The sequence below is a fragment of the Podarcis pityusensis genome (assembly GCF_964106645.2).
Source record: "Podarcis pityusensis genome assembly, chromosome: W".
NCBI classification, from domain to species: Eukaryota; Metazoa; Chordata; class Lepidosauria; order Squamata; family Lacertidae; genus Podarcis; species Podarcis pityusensis.
In genome coordinates, this window is record NC_138045.1 from 31,697,079 (window position 1) to 31,719,820 (window position 22,742).

Here is a 22,742-nt window from a genome sequence, read left to right on the forward strand (position 1 = left end):
GATCTTTTGATCCAACTTCGGCCCTTTCCTCGGCCGACGATGCGGGGAATCCCCGGAAGGAGCTGTCACCATCCTCTGAGCATTCAAAACCCGCTTCCCACCCGCTCCGATCTCTCCCCGCGGGGTGGGCCTCCCAGTCTATTTCTTCTTCCTCCGAAGCCTCTCCTCCCTCCTCTTTGGAGGCAGAAAAACCCACAAAATCCTCCTCATCGTCTGTGGTTCCAAATTGCTCCTCCCAGAATCTCGCTAGTGGTTTGGGTTTGTCCGGGAACAGGCTGTGGAATTCCTCCACAAGATACCCGTCATTGATTGCCTCCGCGGGAACCCACGTGTTTTCCGACCCGGGTTCTCCCTCCCAAGCTACCAGGTACTCCACCTGGCGCCCTGGCCACCTTGAATCGAGTATTTCCATGGCCCGGTTGTGGTGTTCCCTCTCCTCTATCTGCAGGTGTGTGGTGACTTTGCCTTCCCGCCCCGGGACTCCCCGCCCCTCCCTGTACGGTGAGAGTAGGGACCTATGGAACACCGGGTGTATCTTCATGCTGTCAGGCAACTTGAGCTTGAATGCCACGGGGTTCACCTGCTGTGTTACCTCAAATGGCCCCAGCCGCCTTGGCTGCAACTTCTTGCACCCCCCCTTAAAGGGTAACCCTTGGGTTGACAACAATACCCGGTCCCCCACCCGTATGGTCTCCCCTTCCCTACGGTGCTTGTCTGCTGCCTCTTGTAAATTTCCTTGGCCCGTTCTAAGTTCATCTTAAGTTGCTGGTGCAGGGCCTCCATTTCTTCCACAAACTGCTCTGCCGCAGGTACGCTCCACCCTTCCTCCCCACTCCCCGGGAAGGCCCTGGGGTGACACCCATAATTGGCCATGAACGGGCTCATTCCCGTGGACACATGTTCAGCGTTATTGTACGCAAATTCAGCCAGCGCTAGTTTCTCTACCCAATCGTTCTGCCTCTCGCTGACGTAGTAGCGTAGGTATTGCTGGAGTACACTGTTCGCTCTTTCTGCTTGCCCGTTGGTTTCCGGATGTCTCGCCGTCGAGAAGCTCACCTCTACCTGCAGCAAGCTCATGAGCTTCCTCCAGAACCGGGAAGTAAATTGTTTCCCGCGATCCGAAATTACCCTCGAGGGAGCTCCATGCAACCTGAAGATGTGATCCACAAACTACTTGGCTGTCTCCTCTGCGGTCACGGCATGTGAACAAGCTATGAAATGGCACATCTTTGTCAATAGATCGACTACTACCATGACTGCTGTCTTCCCCGGGAATAGGGCAAATCGGTCATAAAATCAATGGACACCACCTCCCAGGGTCTTCCCGGCGTGGGTAAGGGTTCCAGTAACCCTGCGGGGGCAGCCCTCTCCCCCTTTGCCTTTTGGCAGCAGTCGCACCCCCGTACATATTCCCGTACATCCTCCCTCACCCTTGGCCACCAGAACTGCCTGGTGACAAGCATCATGGTTTTGTGCTGTCCAAAGTGCCCAGCTGTGGGGTTGTCGTGGAGTTGTTTGAGTACCTTCCGCCTCAGGGTCTCCCCCGGTACATACAGCGCCCCCTTATAGTACAGCACCCCTTCTTTCTCCTCAAAATCCCCTTGGTTTTCTCTTCCATCTCGGAGTTCCCGGATTTTAGTTTGAGCGAAAACGTCGTTTCTAGTAAGTCCGGCCAGTTCTCGTTTCCCAACCAAGGCTCCCCCACACACCCATCGGTCCTCAGGGATCACGTGTCGTATCTCCGGCGGTCCCTCTCCTTCCATGTACTCCGGCTTCCGGGAGAGAGCATCTGCTCTTACGTTTTCCTCTCCTGGCACGTATTGGATTTCGAAGGAAAACTTGGAGAACTCCTGTGCCCATCGAATCTGTCTCTGGTTGAGTACTCGTGCGGTCCTCCAGTACTCCAAGTTCTTGTGATCAGTACAAACCTGGATCTTGTGCCGTGCCCCTATCAGCAGATGTCTCCATCGGCGAAACGCCGCATAGATTGCAAGCAGTTCGCGGTCGTACACCGTATAGTTTTGCTCCGACTTGCTCAGCTTCCTCGAGAAAAAGGCACACGGCTTCCATTCCTGCTTGCTCCTCCCTGGCTGCAAAAGAACCACCCCAATGGCTCTGTCGTACGCGTCGGTCTCTAGCCTCATGGGTTTCTCCAGATCAACGTGTAGGAGCTGCTCTTCCGAAGCGAACGCCTTCTTCAGTCTTTCAAAGGATTGCTGGGCACTTTCTCTCCAGACAAACTTCTTTTTGCTACTGAGACAATCTGTGATGGGCGCTGTCAAGTGGGCGAAGTTCTTGATGAACTTCCTGTAGAAGTTGCTGAACCCTAGGAACCTCTGCACGTCCTTCCGGGTTTTGGGGGCCTTCCATTCCAGCACCGCTTGCACCTTGCTTGGGTCCATAGCTAGGCCTTTGTCTGACAACTTGTACCCTAGGAACTCGACTTCTCTGGCGTGAAACTGACATTTTTCTAGCTTGACCCACAACTGGTGCTTCTGCAGTCTCTTTAGCACTTCCCTGACGTCGTTGACATGTTGCTTCTCATTAACCAAATAGATTAAGACGTCGTCCAAGAAGGCTACGCAGTTCTTGTACAGCAGGGACCCCAACACGTGATGCATGAAAGCTTGAAAACAGGCGGAGCCCGACTGTAATCCAAATGGCATAACTAAGTACTCAAAGGCCCCCAGGGGTGTGAACATTGTGGTCTTCCATTCGTCCCGCTCCCTCATCCTAATCAAGTTGTATGCTCCCCTGAGGTCTAGCTTGGTAAAAAAATTTCCCTGCCTCACCCGTGTTAAAATGTCGTCAGTCCTGGGCATTGGGAAGGTCACGGGTTCTGACACCAAACTGACGGCCCGGTAGTCCATAACGAGCCTGGGTTGATTAGTATCTTTTTTGTCCACAAAGAACACCGGACTGCCCCCCACCGCCTTTGATTCTCTTATGAAACCTCTTTTCAGGTTCTTGTCAATAAATTACCGCAACTCCTTCATCTCCCTGTCCGACATGGCATACAGTTTACCCACCGGCAGCTGCGCCCCTGGGAGCAAGTTGATTTGGCAGTCAAAGGGCCTATGGGGGGGTAGTCTATCCGCCTCCTTCTCGCTGAAGACTTCCTGCAGGACAGCATATTGTGGTGGCACCTCCCCTTTCGGCTCCACAGCTATCCCAGCCACCCTGGCCACGGTCATCCTTGGGGTTTCCCCCCCTAGACAGTGTTCCAAGCAGTAGGCTGACCCAAAGGTGACCGTCCGCTGATGCCATGCCACTACTGGATCATGTAGTGCCAGCCAGCTCATCCCTAATATTATTGGGGGTCCTGCCAGTGTGGCTACGTGAAAGGCAATGGTCTCCGTGTGCTTGGAAACCCTCATTCTCATTGGTGGGGTCTGGTGCGTCACTTCCCCTCCCAGAAGCTCCCTGCCATCAATGGTGGTCACTTGCAAGGGAAAATCCAGGGGCAGCAGGTGGAGCTGGTGGTCTAGGGCGAAGTCCTTGCTGAAGAAATTGCAGGAACTGCCTGAATCCAACAGCCCCTTCACTTTGACTGGGTGCCCATTCGGGAGTTCTAGCACCACTTCTATGGCTATGGCCGCCCTGGGGGGGGGGTCTGGCTGGGGCACTTCTATTGGTTGCTGGCCTGGCTGCTGTGCCCGCTGAGTGGCAGCCAAGCGTTGGCGTTTCCCTGCTCCTGCCCCTTTTCCCCCTCCTCCTCACCTCCAGCAGCTCCCAGCATCCCTTGCCAGGCCTTTCTTTGAGGGCAGACCCTGGCAAAATGTCCTGGCCGCTGACAGAGGAAACACTTCTTATTAGTTTTCCAATCCTTTCCCTCCCTTTTGTGACTTTCACTGGAGTTTGAAACATCCCCCCCTCGCGCGCGCCATCAATTTCCATTGGCTCCGCCGGCAGGGAAGGCTGCCTCGGTATTTCAGGAATGCGGTAGTCATGGCAACGTTCCCCTCTCCCTTTGCGCTTCTCCTGAGCCCGCGCTTCCTGTCTTACGCCAATCGCAAGCACAGCCTTGGTCAGCTGATCCATCAACTGCGGGCGGGGCGCGCAGGAAAGCTCGTCCTTCACCGTTGGGGACAACCCCTCCTCAAACAACATCTGAATGGGTTCCGAGTCCAATTCCCACCCGAGCCGGTGGACTAACATGGCAAAGCGCGACCAGTAGTCTCTAACTGACTGGTTCCCCTGTTTACAACCCATCAGTTCCCGCCGAGTCACACTTTGCTGCACATCACTGGAATACATCGCATCCATCGCCTGGAAGAATTTCCTCAGGTCTTTCAAGGCGGCATTTTGCGTTGCCATTAGGGGCCTGATCCATTCCCTGGCCCCATCCTGCAGATGCCCAATAATGTAGGCCACCCTCTCCCCATCGTCCGCAAAATCCTTATGCTGCAGTTCCAAAGCGTATTCTATTTCCGTTCGGAACGCGTTGTAGTCCTGGGGCTTCTCCCCAAACTTGTGTACCAGTCCCGGTACCTTCCTTGCTACGGGGGTGGGTCTGACCTGTGCATCGTGAGCCCTCCTTTCTTCCAACTGCGCCGTGATAAGAGCCACATGCTGTTCCAAATCTCGGTTCCTCACCACCATATTTTGCACTCCAGCTGCTCCCTCCGTGGCGCCAGCTTCTCCGGTTTGGCTCATTCTGCTGCCTGCCTGTCGCTGCGCACAAGCAACGTCAAAGACTGACGGATTGCTGTCGTAAACGTAGGGGTTGCTCGTGCGCAAGTTGGTGCCACTCCTGGCTAGGTTGCCTTGTTAAACCTTTTCTGTCTGGACAGCCCTACACTTCGTGGCTGTTCAGTCACTAGCAGAATCCGTCAGTGGGCGTTTCTTAAATCTTTTCCAGCATAAAAATTGTTTGACTCCAAGTCTCCTCCTACTCTCCCTGCGCGGAAGTCTTCTGCGCAGGGAGGGTGTGGGTAGCGGAGGATCCGTGCTCTCCTCGCTGATCTCCGGCGAGGAGTCCTGGAGCCCCCTCGCAGATTCCCCCATCTGCCCCCCTTTATCCCTGGTGTTACGCTGATTTCCTTCCCCAGCTGGTGAGCCGCCTCTCCCCCTGCTGGGCCCTTCTCCAGCATCGCTTGAGAGCCTAGCCTCCGCCTCTGGCTCTGATGTCAGTTCCCTGACACAACAGAACGCAATTAAGAAGAGAACTCAGAATGAAAAAAAGGATAAAATCTTGGGAAAGATAGAGGAAGGAGAGAAGAAACTGAGAGCAAAACCAAAGTCACAGGAGATTCTGAAAGAGATAAAGTTATATCAAGTACAATATGCGAAGCTGATGAATCAGGAAATAGAATGGAAGATTAAACAGATGAGGCAAAAGACATTTGAATCGGCAAATAACTGTAGGAAATTGTTGGCCTGGCAAATGAAGAAAAGACAAAACCTCAATACTATTACGAATTTGGAAGTGGAAGGAAAAAATATTCAGAACCCAGTGGCGATTAGGAAGTGTTTCCAGAGGTATTTTAAACAACTTTATACACAGGAGAAGCAGAAAGAAATGGACATTGATCGATTTTTGAAAATAAATGGACTACACAAAATCTCTCAGGAAAAACAATTAATGTTGAATTATAAAATAATGGACCAGGAGGTGGAAGGGGCTATCCAGAGCATGCAGTTAGGTAAATCTCCAGGACCAGATGGTTTGACTTCAAGATATTACAGATCTTTGAAAGAATGGTTAATACAACCATTGAAGGAAGTCTGCAATGAAATATTGGAAGGGAGAAAGGCACCAGAGTCGTGGAAGGAAGCGTATATTACACTTATACAGTAAATAGAGACTGAAAAGACACAGCTCAAGAACTACCGCCCCTTTTCGCTGCTAAATGTGGATTATAAATTTTTTGCAGATATTTTGGCTAAAAGATTAAAAAAGGTGTTAGTAGAAGAAATTCATAAAGATCAAGCGGGCTTTCTCCCGGGCAGACATTTGTCTGATAATATGAGGAATATAATTAATATTCTAGAAAAACTTCAAGTGAATATCAATACTAAGGCTTTCTTGATATTTGTGGACGCGGAGAAAGCCTTTGACAACATCTCCTGGAGCTTTATGAAGAAGAATCTACAGGGGATGGGGGTAGGTCAAGGTTTTGAAAATGGTATAGGTGCAGTTTATTCAGAACAAAAGGCAAAATTAATTGTGAACAATGTAGTGACAGAAGAGTTTAAGATTGAGAAAGGGACACGGTAAGGCTGCCCAATTTCTCCACTGCTCTTTATATCGGTCCTTGAGGTTTTGTTAAACATGATAAGAAAGGACCAAGAGGTTAAAGGTATACAAGTGGGAGTTAAACAGTATAAACTGAAAGCATTTGCTGATGATTTAGTATTGACCTTACAGGAGCCAGAATCCAGTACAAAAAGAGTATTGGAACTGATTCAAGAATTTGGACAAGTAGCAGGTTTTAAGCTGAATAAGATGAAAACTAAGGTTTTAGAGAAAAATTTAACTGTGAATGAGAGAGAGAAGTTTCAGGAAGAGACTGGACTAACATTGGTTAAGAAAGTGAAATATTTAGGGGTTAACATGACTGCCAAAAATGTGAATCTATTTAAGGATAATTATGGAAAATGTTGGATAGAAGTGAAAAAGGATTTAGAAATATGGTCAAATTTGAAGTTATCATTGTTAGGCCGAATTGCTGTGATAAAAATGAATGTGCTGCCAAGGATGTTGTTTTTGTTTCAAACATTACAAATTTTGGACAAGATGGATTGTTTCAAGAAGTGGCAGAAAGATATTTCCAGATTTGTTTGGCAGGGCAAGAAGCCTCGAATAAAATTTAAGATATTAACTGATGCTAAAGAAAGAGGTGGATTTGCCCTGCCAGACCTCAAACGTTATTATGAATCAGCAGCTTTTTGCTGGCTGAGAGAATGGCTGCTTCTTGAAAACACTGACGTGTTGGATTTAGAAGGTTTCAATAATGTATTTGGTTGGCATGCATATTTGTGGTACGATAAGGTAAAAGCACATAAAGTGTTCAAAAATCATATTGTTAGAAAAGCACTGTTTAATGTTTGGATAAGATATAAAGATTTGTTAGAAAAGAAAACCCCAAGATGGTTGTCACCAATGGAAGCGAAGGCACAGAAAAAACTCAATATGGAGGCCAAATGGCCGAAATATTGGGAAATTTTGGAACAAGATGGAGACAGATTAAAATTGCAGAGCTTTGAAAAATTGAAAAACAGAGTGTGAGATTGGCTCCATTATTATCAAATAATGGAGGCATACAATTTGGACAAAAAAGTTGGTTTCCAGGTGGAAAAATCAAAATTGGAAACAGAATTGTTAGATTCCAAAATTAAGAATTTCTCAAAAATGTATAACTTGCTGTTGAAATGGAATACTCAGGATGAAACGGTGAAATCAGCAATGATTAAATGGGCACAAGATGTTGGACATAACATAATGATGGCTGACTGGGAACAGTTATGGACCGCAGGTATGAAATTTACGGCATGTAATGCTCTAAGAGAAAACTTAATGAAAATGATTTATAGGTGGTACATGACCCCAGTCAAGCTTGCAAAAATCTACCATCTGCCCGATAATAAATGTTGGAAATGTAACGAGACTGAAAGCACATTCTTTCACCTTTGGTGGACATGCCCAAGGATTAAGACATTCTGGGAGATGATTTATAACAAAATGAAAAAGGTATTCAAATATACCTTCCTGAAGAAACCAGAAGCCTTTCTCCTGGGCATGGTCGGCCAATTGGTGTCAAAGAAGGATAGAACTTTCTTTATGTATGCAACAACAGCAGCAAGGATACTCATCGCAAAATATTGGAAGACACAAGATTTACCCACCCGGGAAGAATGGCAGATGAAGTTGATGGACTATATGGATTTGCCGGAAATGACTGGCAGAATCCGAGACCAGGGAGAAGAGTTGGTGGAAGAAGACTGGAAAAAATTTAAAGATTATTTACAGAAATACTGTAAAATCAATGAATGTTAGAAAAATGTTGGAATGAAGTTACATGGCTTTAGTAGAAATGTTATAAGGAATTAAGTATAAATAGATTAATAGAGTATTAAAGGAAAAAAAATAAGGTTAGAATGAGTTAAGATAATTATAGGATAGAAAATAGAGGAAGATGGAAAGGAATCGCTGAAATAATTAACAGAAGTGGAAAACAAAAAGGGAGGTGTGAGGAGGTCGTGGAAATAAGTGAATGAAAGATGGGATAATGAAATTGTTTGATTTATTTTATTGTTTTTGTTTTGTTTTGTTAGTTTAATGTATTGTAGTGTATTTTTTTTTAGTGTTTAATTTTTTTGGAAAAGTAATAAATATTATTTTTTTAAAAAAAGAAACCGAAGAAGAAGAGGAAGAGGAGCAAGAAGAAGAAGAAGGGAAAGCAGAAGGACTTTAAATAATAATAAAAGTTTTTATTTAATCAGGAGATCAAAATGGCATTAAAATTTTTGAATTGGAACATTAATGGTATGAATGACAGAAAAAAGGAACAGAATTGAACAATGTCTAAAAAGGAAAAATTTGGATATAATTTGTCTACAAGAAACTCATGTGGCGAGAAAACATAGAAAAGTTTTGATTAACAAAAGACTGGGAAACAAATTTATATCTTCTGACAAGAATAAGAAGAGAGGGTTTGTACTATATGTTAGAAACAAAATCGAAGCTCAACAAATCTTCAAAGATGAAGAAGGAAGAATCATTGGAGTCCAGATCAAATGGCAAGGGGAAAAAATAATAATCATCGGGATCTATGCACCGAATGGAAATAAAACTGACTTTTTCAAAAACTTGGAAGAAAACCTGTTCGATTATATGGACCAAAAGATTATAATAATGGGAGATATGAACGGTGTGGTGTCAATGGAAATGGATAGATTAAGAGCAGCAGGGACAAGTAAAGAAGGGAAATTACCAAAGACATTTTTTTCGATGATAAAAAATTGTAATTTAATCAATATTTGGAGATTGAGACACCCACTAGAAAAACAATTTACATTTTATTCAGACCCAAATCAGTCAATGTCGAGAGTTGATCAAGTCTGGGTTTCAAATGAATTAACTCCAAGAATCAGGCAAATAGAAATTCAACCGAGAGTAATCTCAGATCACAGCCCAATAAAATTTGAACTACAAGGATATGAGGAAAGAACGTTTAGATGGAGAATGAACGACTATCTTCTAGATGACCAAAAAATTATTGAGAAAGCTCAAAAGAACCTGATGGACTATTTTGTAAACAACTCTAATAAAGGTACGAAAATGAATACAGTATGGGATGCCAGCAAAGCGGTTATGAGAGGATTTTTTATTCAGCAGAATTCAATTAAAAATAAAAGCAGAGAAAAAGGCAAGAAGGAAATCTTAAGACAAATAATGGACAATGAACAAAAATTAGTTAAAAAACCAAATAATGAAAAAGTAAAACAGAATATAAAGGCTCTGCAAACTCAATTTGTGATGATAATTAACAAAGAAGTAGAATGGAATATAAAAAGAATGAGACAAAGGAATTTTGAATCTGCTAACAAACCAGGTAAATGGCTGGCATGGCAAATTAAAAAAAGAAAAGAACAGAATACAATTAATAAAATCATCGTAGATGGAGAAGAAATAGACAGTCCAAAAGGTATTAAAAAAGGATTCTTGGACTTTTACAGACATTTATATAAAAGAACAGAGAATAATAATATGAGAAAAATAGAAAGATACTTAAAAGAAAAAAAGGTGCAGAAGATCCCAACGGAAAAAAGAGACAGGCCCCAATAGAAATTGAGGAAATAAAAGAGACTATAAAAGAACTTAAAAAGGGAAAGCTCCGGGACCAGATGGATTTACAGCAAGCTACTATAAAGAAATGAAACACATCCTGTTGATACCTCTGAAAGAAGTTATGGACAATATTCTTAAGGAAAGAGAAATTCCGGAAACGTGGAAAGAAGCATTTATTACATTTATTCCAAAGCAAGATTCCGATTTAACACAAGTCAAAAATTACAGGCCTATTTCATTACTAAATACAGATTACAAAATCTTTGCAAGTATCTTAGCAAGGAGGATTAAAAAAAATATTACAAGAAGTCATTCACAAAGATCAAGCGGGTTTCCTACCTGGCAGACAGATGAAAGACAACGTAAGGAATATAATTAATATTTTGGAATATCTGACTGCCAGGAATGAGAAACAAGCTATGTTAATATTTGTGGATGCAGAAAAGGCCTTCGATAATATATCTTGGGATTTTATGTTAAAAAATTTAGAATATATGGAGGTGGGGAAAGAATTTCTCAATGGAATAAAGGCAATATATACTGAACAGAAAGCTAAGTTAATTGTTAACAACGTGATTACGGAAGAAATAGGGATAACCAAGGGTACACGACAAGGGTGTCCACTTTCGCCACTGTTATCCATCATGGTCCTGGAAGTCTTTCTAAAATCTATAAGGGAAAATGAGGTAATAAAAGGGGTTGCAGTAGGCCGGAATGAATATAAGGTTAAAGCCTTTGCCAATGATCTGGTTTTAATGGTGGAAGAACCTTTAGAAAGTGTCAAAAATATACTTACAGAGGTGGAAAGATTTGGTCAAGTGGCAGGATTTATATTGAATAAGAAAAAGACTAAAATAATTGCTAAGAATATGGACCAAGATACGATAGGAATAATGCAACAACAAATAGGCATAGAAGTGGTGAAGAAGGTGAAATATTTGGGTATTTGGATAACCCCTAAGAATATTGATTTGTATCAGAATAATTATATACCAGTGTGGAATGGAATAAAGAAAGATCTGGAGGTGTGGGGACGAATGAAGTTATCATTGTGGGGGAGGATTTCAACGATAAAGATGAGCGTACTGCCAAAATTGCTATTTTTGTTTCAGACAATTCCAATAATCAAAGGGACTGTGACCTTTAAAGAATGGCAAAGAGTAATTTCAAGGTATATCTGGCAGGGTAAGAAGCCAAGAATTCAATTTAAGTTACTAACAGATGCTAAAGAAAGAGGAGGCTTCGCCCTGCCAGACCTGAAATTATATTATGAAGCTTCATGTCTCTGTTGGTTAAAGGAATGGGTAAAATTAGAAAATACAGAGTTGTTAGATATAGAAGGATTTGATAATAGATTTGGGTGGCACACATATTTATGGTCTGAAAAGAAGAAAATCCATAAAGGCTTTGAGAACCACATTTTCCGAAGATCGTTGATAGAAATATGGGATTAGGTATAAAAGCCTACTTGAACCAAAAACTCCGCACTGGTTGTCTCCATTAGAGGTTATGAGTGTTAAAAAAATCAATATGAGAAGGAATTGGATTACATATGGGAATTTGATTGTTAAGGAAGGGGGGAAATGGAAAATGAAACCATATGAAGAAGTAAAAGAGTTTGTATATGATTGGTTGCATTATTTTCAAATAAACGAAATATTTAAAAAAATATCTTAAGGAATATGGATTCGTAGAGAAAGATTCAAAATTTCAAATAGAAATAATAAATAATGAATATAAAATTCTATCTAAAATGTATAAGATATTGCTGGAATGGCATACAAAGGATGAAGAAGTTAAATCTGTAATGATACAATGGGCCAGAGATTTTGGTTATAATATACAATTTAATGATTGGATCAAACTATGGAACGAAAATATTAAATTTACTGCATGTACTGCATTAAAGGAAAACGTTATGAAAATGATTTACAGATGGTATATTACACCGGTAAAACTTGCAGAAATGTATAAAACATGCAAGAAATGTTGGAAATGCAATGAAAAGGATGGTACTTTCTATCATATGTGGTGGGAATGTAAGAAAGTGAAGAGCTTCTGGGAATTGGTATATAATGAATTGAAAAAAATGTTGAAATATACATTTGTTAAGAAACCAGAAGCCTTTCTCTTAGGAATTACAGGAAATGAAATAAATAGGAAGGATTGTAAACTTTTCCAATATGCAGTAACAGCGGCTAGAATTTTATTGGCCCAGAAATGGAAACAAGAACAAGTACCAACATTGGAGGAGTGGAGAATAAAGCTGATGGACTATGCAGAACTTGATAAACTGACAGGGAAGATCAGATATCTACGAGATCAAAAGTTCATCGAGGACTGGGGAAAGTTAGTAGAGTATTGGGAATGTATAAGTGATAATGAAATAACGTTAGTGGCATTTAAAGAAGCTCTGTAAAAACCTAAGAAATATTGCAAAAAAGAAAAACAGATGTGGAAGGGTATGTTAAAAGGCAATAGCAAATTTAGGAAATGTGTAATTAAAAAGTTTAATTTGGATGATTGTCAGAGAGGCTGAAGGAAGTCCAAAAATGAGAAAACTTGTTAAAGTTGCAGTGTGGTGCGATATGTATTTTTCTTGATGAAAACCAATAAAAAATATTATAAAAAAAAAAAAATCCAGGAAGCAGAGGAAAGGAAAAAATAAAAATGTTCGGCAAGTTCAATTTCAAGTTTATGTCTTTAAAAAAAGGGGGGGGAGGAAGTTGTTCTTTGATTTGTACTTATCTACTTATGAGTATCTCAAACAGTGGTGGCTTGCAATAGTTCCAGAAGTTTTATTTCCATTTTATTTCTTATTTGTAATCCCATGGCATTTGTCTTGTTATTCAGTTCACAGACATGCTGGGGTTTCAGTTAACACATCTTTCTTGGTGGGCTCTTTCAGTCTTTCGTAGTATCAAAGATGCTTTGGAAGCTGTTCCAGGCTCTTTCCACTTTCTGGGGTTACCCCCCAGATGTGCTGAGAGTCCCCTGCAGGCTTTCTTTCTTTCCCCTTTTCCTCTTCAGCGCCACCAATTTTTAAAAGACTGTTCAGATTCCTCCAGCTGGCAGTAGCTTTTTAACTTTGTATCCCAATAGGTAACTGAATACAGTTAATCTATAAATCCGTTAGAATGTAACCATCCACCAAGTCAGAGTTAAATGTTACAACTCTCCTTTGCTGTCGGCTGTGTCTGAGTCCCATTCACAAAAAAGTTCCCTTTGCAGAGCTCGTCCACAGAAATCGGAAGCTGACTTCCTCTTTTGCTTCCATTTCACCAAATTAAATTTTTAGCTCTAATTCAAAGTTCAAAATGTTTTATTTGACTTTTACCTCTAATTGGAAGATCTGCTGCTTCTGGTGACGGATCGTAGCTTTCGCAGCAGGCTGTGTTGGTGCCGAGAGCGAACTCAAGCCTCTTCGCCTTCCCTCCCGTGCACACAGCAGCGGCCGCGAGACAATCGGGGTGTGTGTGAGAGAGATTTTCCGCTCCACTGGAGCTCTCAGGTCCCCACTCTCCTGTGGGGGGTTTTTTGGGGGTGCGCTGAGCTCTAGCACTGCCCTCCAAGCCTTTCTGCTGGCTCCGTGTTGCGGGCGACACTTAGCACTCCGCAGCAGACCGGAAGTCCTTGACCATTTACTCTTGATGCTGTTCTCTTGATGTATTCTGCTGTTTGCTGGCTCTCAGCCAGCCGCACATGGGCTCAAATCCCCACATTCTTTTCTGTAACTCCAAGCTAAAAGCCTGCCTTCAGGGAACCTACTGTGAACAGCATGTAAGTAAACTTCTTATCATTACTTTTAAAGAAGACTGTTGTGTCTTCTTTAAAAGTAATGATAAGAGGGATAAAAGGGGAATTTACCAGGATCAAATCCTGGTTTGCTGAAGTAAAGAGATTCAAACGAATCTACCAACTAGCTTCCTGCTATATACTGGGGAATGTGCTACTGACTCATTAGTGTCAGGGAGGGAGGACAATATTTAATCAATCTGTCCTCTCTTTCTATCCACAACATTCGCACATTCTCAAAGCTAAAAAGCCCCAAATTTTGCAAGCCTTCATTCATAGGTGAGTCCCTCCATCCCCCAGATCATTTTGGCTGCATTTTCTGAACCTTTTCCAGCCCTGCAGTATCCTTTTTGAGGTGAGTGCTCTACACAGTACTGTGGGAGATGCACCACAAATTTGTGTAACAGCATTAGGATATTTGCAGTTTTACTTTCAATTCATTTCCTACTGAATTTCTGGCATCAAATTTGCTTTAACAATTCCCCAGGCTCTTCCTCCCCCTCGCACCCCAGAGCCTTGCTGCTACTCACCAACATTCTTACACCAGATGGTGACTTTGGCCTCTCTGTACTCAGGAGCTGATGGAGGCTGGAAACCATCTTGTCCATGTTTTCCACAACTGTCATGGGTCCATCAAGGATCTGAGGAGCACAGGAGCAGCTGCCCAAACCTTATCATCATCATCATCATCATCATCATCCGATGTTGCCCAAGGGTTTCCCTGGCCCTCCTCCTGCAGACTGGGGGGGGGGGGGAGCACATAATAGCATCTCTGAGGGGCTGCCCCATTGAAGAGAGCAAAGGCTGCTTAATACATTGCAGGGGGTTGGAACGAAATGGCCCTTGGGGTCCCTTCCAACTGTACAATTCAATGGTTCTATGATTCTATGACCTCTCTGCTGCTTAAGTTACTGGAGGGTAGATTTTGGTCAAAGATTAGGGAAGCTTCTTGATAGTAGGGAGAGTTTGACAATGGAGCCAGTCACACAGAGGGAGGTGTTATGAGACATCAGATAATCCTGATGGAAACGGAAGCAGAGTTTGCTTATTTGCCCCATGTCTGGAACAGAAATCAATGAATATGATTGGTCTTCACCTTTGTTGTGTTCAGCTTGCCAATGATATGGAACCAATTGGGATTCCTGCATTGCAGGGGTTTGGACTAGATGACCCTGAGGATCCCTTCCAACTCTGCAGTCCTTTGATTCTATGAACTGCCCTTCCAAACCGAATTGTGTTTCCTTTGCATTGAAATGGATGTTGTGGAATAATGTAGTAAATCATGTAATAAAGTACATATTTAGTTGCGTAAAATTCTGCCACAGCAGACAGTGGGATTGATAACTTAGATTTTTGCCAGAAGTCTAACTGCTGTGAGCATAGGTGTGATGCAACTCATTTAATTAAGGTGTGTACCCAGGGATATTTATTTCCTTATATATTTCTACCTTCCTGAAAATCTTCCAGCAGAGGCCGGACAACCATCTAGTGTTTCTTTATTTATTGTGTTTCTATCTCACCTCCCCCCGCCCCGCCAAATAAACCTCCAAGGAGCTCAAGGTATCCCCTCCGTGTTTAACCCCCGAACAACCACCCTGTGAGGTCAGTGGGACTAAGAGGCCTGCATTGCCTTCCAAGGTCACCTCTGTCAGCTTCATGGCCCTAGGGTCTCCCATGGGTCCTGGTCTGGCCACATACTCTCAAGGACGGAAAGGGATGGTGGACCATCAGGACTGCTTTAGCTTTCTGGATTTCCTGCCTCAAACATTGGGGCTCACCAGACCCCCCCCCCTTGCCTGCCCCTTACTTCTAGGAAGCCATGATTTTACCGGCTTTATTTTGGACCACTCCTCAGCGTTCTGCTCCTCCAGGATTGCCCCGGCAATTGCCACGTAGTGCTGCCCCAGCTGCTCCAGCGTTGCCAGTTCCTCCGGCTCGTTGGCATCCATGTCTGAGACCTCCTTCAGCAGTTGCAAGATGCCCAGAAGAGCAGCTGCATCCAGAGATGTCGGCTCAGCGTCCGTCAGGACCATCTCCACCACCCCTAGGTAACCAGCGGCTACTGAAAGGTCCACGCCTCGGGCTTCTGCCTGGAAGACACTCTCGGGAATCTGTAGCCAGAAACAAGACCCCCAGCTTAGAGAAGGGGGACTAAATGGGGGCAGGGTGGGTGAAGGGGTGTGTGTGCCTTCCCTTTTGGAAAAATCCACCCAGATGTGTCTGATCTGCACAAAGCCATTTTTGAAGTATTTTTAGTAGCAGTTGTTCCAAAATCTGTTATATGGGAACTTTGGGTTGGGAGCAGTGCACAAGCTGAAGGCACTTTAGGGGAAAGTGTGTAGGGAAGCCATAAATCCGGGAGTGGGGGGGCGGGGACAGAGGGGCAATGTGGAGAGCTGAGATGAGAAGATGTGCCAATAGATGTCTGTGCCCCACAACCAGACTTTAAGAAGCTTTGCCCACCGTGGGTCTCCTGAGACAAGGCTAGACACTTGTCACGTGTCCCCAGAGCTGTGGCTCAGTGGAAGAGCACTGGCTTTGAGTGAGGAAGGTTCCAGATTCAATCCCACTCCCCATCAGCAGCTCCAGGTAGAGCTACAAATGGCCCCTGCCAGAAATCATCCTGCTCAGCTAGATGGCTCAGGGGTCTGGCAGCTTCTTACAGAAATTACAGAACTGTGAAGCTGGAAGGGACCGCATGGATCTTCAAGTCCAACCCCCTGCAACCTGTACCACCCCAAATTCTCCCAGAAATCAACTTCCCTACAGACTCACCCAGGAAACACTTGGGGGCACTGAGAAAAGGCTCCAGGGCCCATGAGGCCTGGCCAGCAAAACAGTGATGCTGGACCACAGGTGGAAGCCCTCAGGGTTGAAGGGCTGAAGCCAATGCTTTAGACTCACCACTGTCGCATTCGCTCATGCATTAACCTGAGCTATGAGCTGTGGGACAGGTTTTGACTGTGCTTTCTTCAAGATCTGAGGGGGAAACAGCAGACATGCAAATGGAAGGTTGTGGAAGGTGGTTTACAAAGTTAGTACCTCACCCATTTCACGGAGCCAGGTAAAAACATTCCTCTTCAACTAGGGCTTTGGCTGATTAAGCCATCTACGGCTTTTAAGTGTGATAGTGGGGGAGGGGTGTTGTTGTTTTGCTATTATGCTATGTAATTTGTGTTTTCATGTTGTATTTTCATGTAGTAAACTGCCCTGTGATCTTCAGGTGCAGGATGGCATATAAATTTTAATAAGAGGAAGATTAATTCTTTCCACAGCCCTGCAAGGTAGACAAGGTCAAAAGAGAGCAACTGGCCCAAAGTCACCCAGAGCACTTTGTGGTCAAGGGGGGAGTTATACCGGTGCCTCTCTAGGCCCCAGTCTGACACTCTGACCACAAATCCAGGCTGATCCAACAACTGGGGATACCAGAAGTACCCTTCTCCCCTGGAAACCAACCCAGTGATGAAGACCTGCTTCAGAGGCACAGTTTCCTTGCTGAACAAGGCATGACAGGGCCTTCCCAGTGCTGGCTCCAAAACCTTGGAACTCTCTTCCAGAGGAAGTGGAATCTGATCCCTCGCTCCCAGCCTTGTGGCACTTTGGCATGAGATTGAGGAATATGAGCATTTAAATAAATAAATATTCTATTATCATTATCAAATAAACATTTCCATTAATAAAAAGTGGCTTGTGTTTTAATTAATGGGAAGAGGGGGTGAACCACTCTGGTAATTGTAGCTTTGTGAGAGGAATAGGGGTCTCTTGACAACTCTCAGAACTCTCAGTGGACTTGTTGTTGTTGTTTAGTCATTTAGTCGTGTCCGCCTCTTTGTGACCCCATGGACCAGAGCACGCCAGGCACTCCTGTCTTCCACTGCCTCCCGCAGTTTGGTCAAACTCATGCTGGTAGCTTCGAGAACACTGTCCAACCATCTCATACTCTGTCGTCCCCTTCTCCTTGTGGCCTCCATCTTTCCCAACATCAGGGTCTTTTCCAGGGAGTCTTCTCTTCTCATAATTTGGCCAAAGTACTGAAGCCTCAGCTTCACGATCTGTCCTTCCAGTGAGCACTCAGGGCTGATTTCCTTAAGAATGGATGCGTTTGATCTTCTTGCAGTCCATGGGACTCTCAAGAGTCTCCTCCAGCACCAGAATTCAAAAGCATCCATTCTTCGGCGACCAGCCTTCTTTATGGCCCAACTCTCACTTCCATACATCACTACTGGGAAAGCCATCGCTTTAACTATACAGACCTTTGTTGGCAAGGTGATGTCTCTGCTTTTTAAGATGCTGTCTAGGTTTGTCATTGCTTTTCTCCCAAGAAGCAGGCGTCTTTTAATTTTGTGACTGCTGTCACCATCTGCAGTGATCATGGAGCCCAAGAAAGTAAAATCTCTCACTGCCTCCATTTCTTCCCCTTCTATTTGCCAGGAGTTGATGGGACCATTGGCCATGATCTTAGCTTTTTTGATGTTGAGCTTCAGACCATATTTTGCGCTCTCCTCTTTCACCCTCATTAAAAGGTTCTTTAATTCCTTCTCACTTTCTGCCATCAAGGTTGTGTCATCTGCATATCTGAGGTTGTTGATATTTCTTTCGGCAATCTTAATTCCGGCTTGGGATTCATCCAGCCCTGCCTTTCGCAGGATGAATTCTGCATATAAGTTAAATAAGCAGGGAGACAATATACAACCTTGTCGTACTCCTTTCCCAATTTTGTACCAATTAGTTGTTCCATATCCAGTTCTAACTGTAGCTTCTTGTCCCACATAGAGATTTCTCAGGAGACAGATGAGGTGATCAGGCACTCCCATTTCTTTAAGAACTTGCCATAGTTTGCTGTGGTTGATACAGTCAAAGGCTTTTGCATAGTCAATGAAGCAGAAGTAGATGTCTTTCTGGAACTCTCTAGCTTTCTCCATAATCCAGCGCATGTTTGCAATTTGGTCTCTGGTTCCTCTGCCCCTTCAAAATCCAGCTTACACTTCTGGGAGTTCTCAGTCCACATACTGCTTGAGCCTTCTTTGTAGAATTTTAAGCATAACCTTGCTAGCGTGTGAAATGAGTGCAATTGTGCGGTAGTTGGAGCATTCTTTGGCACTGCCCTTCTTTGGGATTGGGATGTAGACTGTTCTTCTCCAATCCTCTGGGCACTGCTGAGTTTTCCAAATTTCCTGGCAAATTGAGTGTAGCACCTTAACAGCATCATTTTTTTTAAATTTTAAATAGTTCAGCTGGAATATCATCACTTCCACTGGCCTTGTTATTAGCAGTGCTTTCTAAGGCCCATTTGACTTCACTCTCCAGGATGTCTGGCTCAAGGTCAGCAACCACACTACCGGGGGTGTAAAAGACACCCATATCTTTCTGATAGAATTCCTCTGTGTATTCTTGCCACCTCTTCTTGATGTCTTCTGCTTCTGTTAGGTCCTTACCACTTTTGTCCTTTATTATGGTAATCTTTGTACGAAATGTGTATGCCTTCAGCTCATCAGGGAAAGGTACATTCAGCTGACACAGCTTAGTGAAAATGGACAGCATCTGTGTGATGTGATCACGTACCGATTCCCTTGGAGACAGCCTCTTCTCAAAAAGAGAGTGTATCACATGGATCTTGGCACCAGCTGTGGTTCTTTGATGCACTCTGACCAAAGCTGTCCAAATCCCAGTGCTAGACAATAACCCATCAATGTGAAGCAATTGAGACGCCTCAAGGGCCATTACAATATGGGACATAGCTTTCTGGTCCTTCTTAACTGCGGCGTTAACTTTCTCAATCTCAGCAGCATTCGCCCCAGCAGCTGCAACTGGTGGCTCATTTTGGGTACACTCCCAGAGTTGCTTGGCCAACAGCCAATATTTGATCCACCTCGACCAGTCCTCCCAAGTGCGGCCATCCAATTGCTCAAAAGGAACATTAAAAGTCTCATGTGATTGAGATGGATTGAGATAGCATCCTCCCGGGGCTATAAGCTTACTCACGCTTCCTGCCGGCCGGTTGCTTCAAAGATGCTTCCTGCAGCAAGCTCCGCTTTCACCAGCAAGATCACAACTGCCTCTGCCCCTTTCCCAGCAGCAGGCAGGATCTCAGAGCTGGACTCCGCTTTGTCTCATCCTCACACTCCGCACAAACGTGGCCTGGGACCTTCCATAACCTGTTGGACATCTGGCTGGGTCCGGTACGTTTCCATTGCTCCAGAATTCCCAGTCAGCAGCAGAGTGGCAGCGCGTGCTTGATGTGTGAGTGAAGAGAGAGTCCATACGCTGATTCTTTCTAAACTAAACAGCTTTATTTACACAGACAGATAAAATAACAAACACCGTCGGAGACAGCAGACATCGCATGTGTCTCTCTTTCTTCTCTGTTGAGAAGTGAAAGTAACTCACAGACAAAGAACTCAGCTCCTGGATGTAGGAAGCTCCTCCCCAGATGCAGGACACATAGAGGTTAACCCCATAAATACCAAACCTCACAGAACATCCTTCTTGGGTGTCATTTCTAGAAGGTGTTGTAAGTCTTCACATAATTGGTCAATTTCAGTTTCTTCAGCACCAGTAGTTGGTGCATAATCTTGGATTACTGTGATGTTAAAAGGTTTGCCTTGGAGTCGTAGCAAGATCATTCTATCATTTTTGAGATTGTATCCCAGCGCAGCTCTTGCCACTCTTTTGTTGACTATGAGGGCCACTCCATTTCTTTTACGGAATTCTTGCCCACAGTAGTAGATATGATGGTCATTTGAACTGAATTCGCCCATTCCCGTCCATTTTAGTTCACTGATGCCCAGGATGTCAATATTTATTATTGCCATCTCATTTTTGACCACATCCAACTTACCAAGGTTCATGGTTCTTACATTCCAGGTTCCTATGCAATATTTTTCTTTACAGCATTGGACTTCCCTTTCACTTCCAGGCATATCCGCAACTGAGCGACCTTTCGGCTTTGGCCCAGCCGCTTCATCAGCTCTGAATCTTCTTGTACTTGTCCTCCGCTCTTCCTCAATAGCATGTTGGACGCCTTCTGACCTGAGGGGCTCATCTTCCAGCATCATAACTTTTATATGCCTTTTGTCTTTGTCCATGGAGTTTTCTTGGCAAGGATACTGGACACTGGAGTGGCTTGCCAGTTCCTGTTCCAGGTGGATCACGTTTGGGCAAAACTCTCCACTGTGACCTGTCCATCTTGGGTGGCCCTGCTTGGCATAGCTCATAGCTTCTCCAAGTTATTCAAGCCCCTTCGCCACAGCAAGGCAGTGATCCATGAAGGGGCCATTGACATTACTTTGTCCGGTAGAATAACCCTGTGGCAACATGATGTTCCCACCCTCCACCCAGACCTATTGTCCACTTGGAAGCAAATAATGAACTTACCTAATTCCTGGACCTCCTCGCCCACTTCCCAATGCTTTTTCCATACGTTCCTCACAGGCCGCATAGACTCTTGCCTTCAAGGGCTGTTCTGGGTGTGTGACCACTGCAGCTATGTATGGGCAAGCCCTCACTCCCATGGCTCCTGCTACCTTGGACTAATTTTACCTGGAATTAGGGTCACCCCCGAACCTCCCGCAGGGAGGAGAAGCAATAAGAGAGAAAAGGACTTGTCAGAACTGTCAAATGTATCTGCAAATGGTGAAACCTATGGCAGAGCCCTTTTCCCTGCCTACGGAGCAGGCTCTAATCACATAGATATTCTCAAGCTGACTGACATTTTATTGACATTTATGGAGGAGTCTAATGCAGCCACCCAATCTGTCTTAACGGAACTAACGGAAGTGAGGCAGGCTGCTCTTCAGAATAAATTAGCTTTAGATTATATTTTGGCCTCTACCGGAGGCGTTTGTGCCCTCATGGGAACAGAGTGCTGCACGTATGTCTATAATCAAACCCTGAACATCACGGGACATTTAAACAACATACACAAACTGACCGGCAAACTTAGAGACATCCAACATGAAGGCCTTTCTGACACACAATTCTGGAGCTGGCTACCCAGGTCTGGATGGATAAAGCAACTTTTGGTGAATGGCCTCATGATACTGATTGCTGTGGCAGCTTGCGTCGCTTTATTCTGCTGCACGATCCACTGCTTTCCGCTCTGCTGTCAAACATGCAACGCCTGCGTCCCAGTTCATCAGCTGCGAACGTCAATTCGCTCCAGAACGGGGCCTCAGGTCCGGGATGTTCACTCCACTTGCAGCGAGATGAGGCCCCTCGGGACTCAGAGAGATACAGGCTTTGGTTTTGACATGTCAGATTTTTACTAATTTGTGTGGAGAGAAGGATTGTGAGGTACCCACCTTCGCAATCTTATCTCCGAAGGGGGGAACTGTCGCAGGACCCCCCCACACGATTCAGTTTGCACAAGCACAACACACACATGCACACACATGACATTCGCCCCACTTCCTTCAATAAACTTTATTTAAAAGCCTTCTGTAAATAAGGAAGCACTTGAATCATCAGTCTATCCCCACGGAACCCCATTCATTGTTTTCAATGCAGGTAGACCAGTTTCCCCGTGCAAATGAACTGCTGTGCTCCAGCCAATGAGCTTTTTGTCCAAGGGAGCCCTTGGATTTCTCCGTTAACAGTTTGGCGACCACGCTCAGGGACTCTTGGTTCTCCTGTGAAGGCAAAGGGGGAGATAGAGGGGATCGGGCGCCACTGGGCAACCTTAGCCCAGGGATCCTTTTTCTTGACCCTGCCTTTCCTTTGCGGGCAGTAATCAACTGTCACCAAAGGCTCAGCCAGGAGGAGCAAAGGCAAGGTCAAGCCGGCTAACTAAGGATCCCAGGATCCACAAGGGACATTCTTAGGACGTGAGTATGGTTTGAAATTAGTGCACTGGGAGGGGGTGGGTGGAAGGATAACGTCTCCACGACAGCCGAACCTTTCTTTTTTCTCTCTCCCAGACCCGATCCCTCAGAGTTTGGCCAGAGAGAGTCATAGGAAATCTCTCTCTCCTCGACCCAATCCTTCAGAGTTTGACTAGAAAGGGTCGCAGGAAAGCACCTCTCTCTCCCCAACCCGATCCCTCAGAGTTTGGCCAGAGAGGGTCGTGGGAAATATCTTTCTCTCTCTCTCTCTCCTTGACCCGATCCTTCGGAGTTTGGCCAGAAAGGGTCCCAGGAAAACCTCTCTTTCTCCCTGA